We start from the raw sequence: 8,371 nt of genomic DNA on the forward strand, positions 1-8,371 counted from the left end.
ACATCCCAGGACCCCTGGAAAAGATCACACAGGAAGCAGCGCTGCTGCCATATATTAGTCACTCCCTATTCTACTAAAAACTTGTATTGCTTTCTACTGCCCATCCCCATAGAGAACTGATGCCATTCTAATATCATTCTTGCCCATCATCTCTCCCCTTTTGAGAGGGAAGTCAACATTTCCCCTCTCCAACCCCACACCATTCACACTTCTGGTCTTACAAGCTGCTGTATTATCTTGCTGAGCCCCAGTTTCCTCACAAGTGAAATGGGGATCATAAGACATACCTGCCTTGTCACAGGCCACAGAGTTAATAAGAGGAGATAGTGGCAGCTAGAAAGGGATTTATTTCTACAAATAGAGGTTACTGTTATCATTTGCTTGCTACTGTTATCGTTAGCTAGCTACCTGGTCTAGCTACCTTGTGTTTCAGATGCGGGAGTCTTGTTGGTCCTGGTAAGTTGAGGACCATTTCAAAGACCCAAGAAAATGGCAATGAATCCATGCAAGAAAAATCTTATTGATAGTTCATTCAGTGATTATGTATCTTATTTATATTCTTTTCCTTGGGTTATAAATTGAGTTTGTCTGCCAGTGCTGTGAAATAACAGGCAACATTATGATATATATATATATATATATATATATATATATATATATATATATATATATATATATCAAATAGATTTTTAGAGAGAGAGGAAAGGAGAGGAAGAGAGAGAGAGAAACATTGATATGAGAGTGACACATTGATCAGCTGCCTCCTGCACACCCCTTACAGGGGATTGAGCCTGCAACCCAGGCATGTGCCCTGACAGGGAATTGAACAAGCAAACTTTTGGTACATGGGACGATGCCCAAGCAACTGAACCACACTAGCCATGGTAAGATTTAGCTATAATTTAAATGATAAATATAAATCTTCAAAAATTCTAATAAACAAATAATAATTTATTAATACTTTAAATCAAATATAAAGATAAAATAACATCTTTAGTATGCCTGCATTCATAATTTTAGGAAGATTTGAGTTTTAATTATGTCTTACATCAAATACCTCCCATGGTATTATATGGTTTTAATGGAGTATGCATACAAATAGTACCAACAGTGTTCTTTGAAAAGGATTCTGAGTGGACAAAGATTTCCTGGTGGCAGGGGAACCACCAGCATGCACACTGACATATGTGCACACAGCATGCACACTTACTAGTTCTGTGACATATGAATCTCTTCACAGGTAAGAAATGTAACACCTTTGCCCAAGGTAAGCTCCAGCCAGAATTTACAGCCTTCTTACAGCTAGTGCTATCTTTTTCTGCCAAGTCTGAGCCACTTGAAAATAAAACACGACTTTGAGCACAGAGTGATCACCCCCAGTGGAAACTTGCAAATGATATCAACATCAACAAAGCAGCTGGGCAGAAGGGCTCTTTTTTAATTGCTTTTCATGGTGGATTGGGGAATTATGATTTGCGGGACAGATTTTATGTGCCTGGCTTTGCAAATGATATTTGATTTAGCGCTCATAACAATTCTATAAGGAACGTACAATTATCCCATTTTTAGGCAAGACATGATTAAGTATCTTAGTATCATTCCCAAAGTCATGTGGAGGCCCAGATTCAAGCCCAGGTCAGGCAGTTTTCCCCACTATATTAATAGTGGCTCCTTGGGGGAACAATTCCCAGGACCTTCTTTATAGAAAAGTTATTGAAAACCATGGAATAAATACCTTTAAAAATAATATGAAAATTAAAAATGTTCACAAAAACATTTCTAGTCAATTATTGGATTTTTTGATGTTCTGGATTAATATCAGATTGGCCTTTTACTAATTTATTTTATTTCCTTCTGTCGGCCACAAGCTGGAGCTACTGTATAAAAGCCAGTCACTTAGTTCAAGGTGTAATTCTGGAATATAAAGCTAGACTGCCTTAGTCCTCAAACAGCTTGGGATAAACTCTGGAGAATTAAAGATTGAGAAATGCAGTGCCATAGAGAGCTAAGTAATTGGACTTGGCCACTTACTCGCTCTGTGATTCTTGGGGAATAGAGATAGTAGCGCCAATCTTCTGGGATCATTGCAGTGAGGATTATGCTAAGAGCTTAGTTCAGAGTCCACCACATAGCATATATTCCATATGTGGTTATTAATATCCCTGCTAGTTATTATTATTAATTTTATCATCAGCATCACAGCCCAATGATGCTCAACTCCTTGTAGTTGCAATTCATATTATTACCCATCTTTGTATAGTCACACATCATCAAGCATGTAGAAAATGCTACTTGACTCCCCATGACTCAGTGTATGATTTGGGGGTGGATGGTCTGGATGTTGTATAGTTAGGGGATTATTATACTGTTATGAAGAGGTGAAAAAGAGAGAGTAGGACGTGAAGACTAGAATCCTTCTGCTGAGCTTGAAAATGACCAGAGCATTCTCTGTTTTAGAGATTAGGATCACGCCTTAACCGCGAGCACATTTGTTATGTCAATTATTACTCAATAAGGCTACAACCCCAGTAAGTGGCAAGATCCAGAGAAAAACAAAATTTCTCTTGAGTGAGATGTCCTAGCTCACCAGGAGATAGCTTCAATGTGGTAGGTGGTAAGACAGCACCCACATGTGGGGTCATCTTGAATGGAGGTCAAAGGAAAGGAAGCTGCTGAAGGTGTTTCTGAGGTTGTCTGGGTTTTCTGGGGCAACAGCAGTGTTTTTCAACATGCGTTCTGTGGGATTCTTGTTTCCTGTGGATTAACTTTCTATGGTCAAATAAAAATGGGGATAGAACTGTACACCTGAAAACTACATAATTTTATTAATCAAAGTCACCCCAATAAATTGAACAAAAAAAGAACAGGAAATATACCACGTTATATTCTTTTCCCACTATAGGGAGTAACAATGCCTATGAGTACCTTTAAGGTTTTGAAAAATGCTGAGAGAATCAACCCTTCTATGTATGCTAGATCCTAAGTGATTCCCTCATTTCCCCATGAAAATTCAATAAAAAAGATTTTGGGGAGTATATGTAAGTAAACGTTGGAGATGAGTGAATAGTAACATGTCTACTTATAATACTTAATTTATGAAATTAGATGAACATAAGTATTCATAATGGCATAGAAACTATGTATTTAGAAATCAACTCCAATTTCACAAGTTGTTCCCCCCACTCACACTTTTCTCATTATGAAGATGGCCTTTTGAGTCATCTCACAATTCTCAGTTCTCTAGAGCAGTTATCTTCTCACTTTTGTGAAGCACAGAGCTTTTTGAATGTGCATGATCTATCGCAGTGATTTTTATCCCCAGTTTCAAGTATCCATTTTTATACCACAAGGATGTGTGTGTGTGTGTGTTTTTAAAAAACACATTCATGCTGCAGGTATATATTTGTGATTGTTATACTATATTAAATTATCTTTAACAGATGTTTTCTTAAGACAATTAAAATCAAGAGGTTGTAATTCCAGGAATAACTACTAATTTCTCTTCAGTTTCCTTGCCTTCTATGACTTCAATGATTTTTGTCAGGTAACCTCTACAAATTAGGCACTTCAACTGGCATTGTTTCAGTTAATGTCTCTATCCTAAATAGTATGGTGCTGTTTAAAATAAAACCATTACAAAAGAGTCCAGTAATATGAAAGACTATGTGAGAACTGGAATATACAACAATTCTTTCTTTTCTAAGGAGTAACTTGGAAAATGATTGACTCACACATATATTTGTCTATCTATGTGCGTGCTGAAATACCAATTTATGATCTTGGAAACACTCTTTTGGCAACAGTAGACTAGTGGGTAGCAGTTGCCATCAGGGTTTTTGGTGGGAATAGGCTGCTGGCAAGTGCTACAGGTGATTGGGACTATAGTCAAAAACTTGTAGTTATAACCCTATTGACTTCTTTGTCACTTTACTTTGGTTCTCCCTCAAAATTTAGTCAAGCTTTTTTAAAAGTCATGACTGAATTACTCCCATCCCTTGAGACACACAGCCCAGAGTATTAAGTGAGAATGGACATTTCCTTGAGGTTGGAATGACAGTGGGGTTGGCAGTAAGACCACAGAAGAGCCCCCAGGGGAAAGTAAAGGACTGGGGATACAGACTTGGCCCCTCTTATTCTGTCATCCTTCTCAGAAGCTGAGCACTGACTACACATTGCAATCTCCCCGGAAGCTTAAAAACTGCATGATGCCATCTGAAAACAAGTCAGAATCTCTGGGAGGGGACTCCAGTCATTAGTGATTTACAGTCTTCCCTAGGGTTGAAAGGGTCAAAACCTCTCACAATGCTGTTAATCCCCTATGTCATTCCCCTGAAAATCTGAAGAGTGGTGACCGCTTGGAAGCTAGGAGTTGGATCTGAACTAAGTAAGAATCTGTATAATGTGTTCTGTTACTTTATGTATCTCTTCTTAACCCCCATGTCACTCCTAACATTCCCATTATAGAGTTAGACACAGAAAGCCCTGACATAGCTGGGATGAAGAAGCTGCATGCTCCCAATGGGATGGGATGTTATTGGTAATGGGCAGTCTTATTTCTGAATTGAATTTGAGTGCTGGGAAAGCATATTGTCTAATGTTTCAGTCCTTTGGTTGAAGTTGTATATTTGCCAACAAATGCCTGTGATTGGGGCTATACAATTCTCATCTCGTTCCATTTCCCCTCACTGGAGCAAGCTTCCTCTATGTATTATTTCCTCTGATGGGAAAGAGAATCTTCAGTAACCCTTCTTCTGAGCCATAGGCTGTCTCCTTGTGAATTATGAAGAGGGGGAAAAAAGAGTAGGATTCTCTTATAGAGGTGGCATGTTCAGAAGGCAGTCAATTTTAGAGATAAAAACCAGGAACACCAGTGGGGTGCAATAATGATAATACCTTACAAGTGTAGGATGAGTTATAACTTTTAAAACACTTGGTATTCATCACTTTCCTTTGAACATTCCAAAGAGATTGATGGAACAAATATCAATAGGCTCGTTTAGGATCAAGAAACATAGATGCTGTGAAGATAAGTGAGTTCCCTATGAAAATGCAGGCAAGGACAGAGGTGGGACTAGTGCCTGGGTATTCAAGGTATTACTCACTTTGAGCAGCTCACATGGTAGACCAGTGGTCCCCAGATTTGGGTACTTACTAGAACAGTCTGGAAGATTATAAAATATCACAATTACTCCAACTCACCTGTGGGGCTTTAACTCAATAGGCCTACACTGGAACTCAGGGAAACTGTAATTTAAAATTATTTCCCAATAGTTATTTTCAATTCTGATTATTATCACCTGGGGGGACTTAAAACATCTTCCAGTCCAGATTGTAATCCAGAGCAATTGCATCAAAATCTCTAGTGTTGGCATCAACACATTAGTGTTTGTAAATACCTCCAGGTGATTTCCATGTGCCATCAAGGCCAGAAAAGATTACTCTAGACCAGAATTTTTCAAACTCTTTATCCGCCTGAGTTTCATCATGGCCAGTAGGGAAAGACAGGTGTAGGATTGGGGGTGTTAAGACCAGAATTCGATCTTATTTATGTCTCTTAGAAAAGTCACTTCATTGAGTGTCTGTTTTCTATTTTATTAAATGAGGAAAATAATAGTACATACCCCTCAGGGAATACTGTGAGGATCAGATGAGATAATGTATGTGAAATCACCAAGGACCATACAGTTATCAGCAAGTTCCTAAGGAGCTGTTATTCCTACCATTTCCCAAAAAGCTCCTTTATAAGAAGGTGCATTTTTTTCCTCCTCCAGATGTTTCCCCTGTGTCCATAGTTTCCACACTCCATCTTATATAGAGTTAAAATTCTAGGGTCTGAAGCAGCACTCCAAAAGTTTCCACTAATGAAATAAGGTTTGGAAATTTGAGGTATGTCCTCAAAGCTTCTTTTTGCTGTTGCTATTGGCATATTCAGCCCTCTGCACTCCGGAGTTATGAATCTGCCAGTTTGCTAAATGTTTACTCAGAAGGGCAATTTCATTCTTGTAATACAGGAACACTTTAGCTATTACTGTTCACCTTCCCCACTTCTCCATCTAGCGCTGTGAGTTCTCCTGAATGTGCCCCCAAGCACCTCTTGTTTAGCCCCATACAGCAAATTAGGAAAGGTTCTAGGATGTGTTTCTTATTCAGTAAATGCTGAGTTCACTGTAACCCAGGCCCACTGGAGAACCAGAAAACCCATATTATAAACACCCACTTCCTGGCCTAACAATTTGTACTGGTTAGAATGGAATCTTCTAATATTAGGAATTATAGCGTGAGGATCAGTTTATTACTGCAAACACAAGCAAAAGCAATCATGAAATTATGGATGACTCACTGTCAAAGGAACACTTGAATCATCTTCATCAGCCCCCGAGGTTGACCAAATGGGGAAACTTCTGCACCAAACTCACACTGTGCCATCAGTCTTCTCTCTAATTGATTGTTATTGCCAGCTTTGTCTTGACCACATCAGATCTATTTTTAAACCTCTCACAATTCCCTCTTCACTAAGTAAAATATTTTTTGTGAGTACCTTTCTCTTATTTCTTATATAGTTACTCATTTCTTTCTCAAACTAGACGGTGAGTTCAGGACACAGGTAATTTCCTATTTATTGTAAATAAAATAGTACCTGACACATAGTAGGTACTAGCACACACATGTTAAATATATGATTAATTCTACATCCTTTCCCAGTGAAGAGAAAACCAAGATTTACTCTGTATACTGCTTTTTCTAGGATTCCATGAACACAGAAAAGTTGCTATGATATGTATACCTATATATTTCAGAGAGAGGGAGGGAAAGGGGCAATCAAGAGAGAGGGTGATAATATGTGCTAGATAATATTCTATGTTTGGCGATTCAGCAATGAACAAAACAACCAATAATCTCAGCTCTTGTAGAGTTCCCATTTGTGTGTGTGTGTGTGTGTGTGTGTGTGTGTGTGTGTGTGTGTTGGGGGAACAGGCAACAATAACAAAAAGGTAAATAGTACAATATAATGCTGTTAGATGGTGAAAAATGTTATAGAAAAATAGGTAGGGTAAGGGAATAGAGAATACTAGGAGGAGAGTAGGTTATTGGAATTTATTTATTTATTATTTATTTATTTATTTTAAGGTTGTTGGAATTTTAAATTGAGGCTATTTGGAAGAACATTCCAGGTGGAAGAAATAGAATGTGTGAGGTCCCTGAGGAGGGAAAGAATGAGGAATGTTCCTAGAACGGCATGGAAGCCATGGGCCTGGAGTGGAGCTGGTGGTGAAAGCACCGGAGAGATCACAGGGGCACCTGAGTTAGTGGTGGGGGAGGGCAGACTTGGGAGGCAACTTGTAAGCCATTGTAAAGATGGACTTTTACTCTCACTGAACTGGGAAGCCATTGGAGAATTTGATCTGACTGATGTTTAAAGGGCTCATTCTGCCTGCCACAATGAGAACAGTGGGTGGGAGGGTAAGGGTAGAAGTGAGAAAACCAGTTAGGAAGTTAATAGGACAGATGGCTCAGATCATGATGATGGAGGAGGAGATAGGAGGGGTGAAAAAAGTCTGAATAGACTTTGAAGGTAGAACTAATGAGATTTGCTCTCAGAGATTGTGACTTATGGGGAGAGTCAAGTTGTTTGATCTGAACAACTGAGAGGATGGATGGAGTTGCCAGTAATTGAGAAGGAAACACCTAAAAGAGAGGTTTTCTGATGAAGGAGGAGGTGATCTGTCTATATGTCTGCCTCTGTCTCATCTATCTATCATCTATCTATCTATCTATCTATCTATCTATCTATCTATCTATCATCTATCTGCCCACATATCTATTTATCTGGCCCTATTTAATATATGTAATATCAAAACTCAGACTAAATAACTTGTTAAAGGTTTATAGCTATAAGTGGTGGCGTTGAGTTTGAAGTGTTGAGTTTGAAGTGAAGTATTTTAGACTTTGAACCCCCTACTTTCCCCTCCAACTAGGCTCTTTTAATATATTAATCACTTTTGACCCTCACAACAACTTTACCCCATTTTTCAATTTTTTAAAAAACCCCTCAAGTTCTGAGTGTTTAAATGACTGGCTTAAGTCATCTTAAATGACAGAGCAGAGATTCAAACTTGGTGTCTCACTCCCAAACCTATATTCTCTCTATGAAACTATCCTCCCTATTCTCTGTAGCTTCCTGGTTGGTGATAGAGATTAAATGTACGTAAAGTATCAGCACATACACTATCTGGCAAATAGTATATTTTAAATAAATGATCACTATTACTCATTGATATTGGTCTCATTTGTGTGTATGGTGTTTCCTGTAAAGGAACTGTGAATTCATTAAAATATGGGGCACAGCCGAAACCGGTTTGGCTCAGTGGAT

This window comes from Myotis lucifugus, unplaced genomic scaffold (assembly GCF_000147115.1).
Source record: "Myotis lucifugus unplaced genomic scaffold, Myoluc2.0 scaffold_92, whole genome shotgun sequence".
Lineage (NCBI taxonomy): Eukaryota > Metazoa > Chordata > Mammalia > Chiroptera > Vespertilionidae > Myotis > Myotis lucifugus.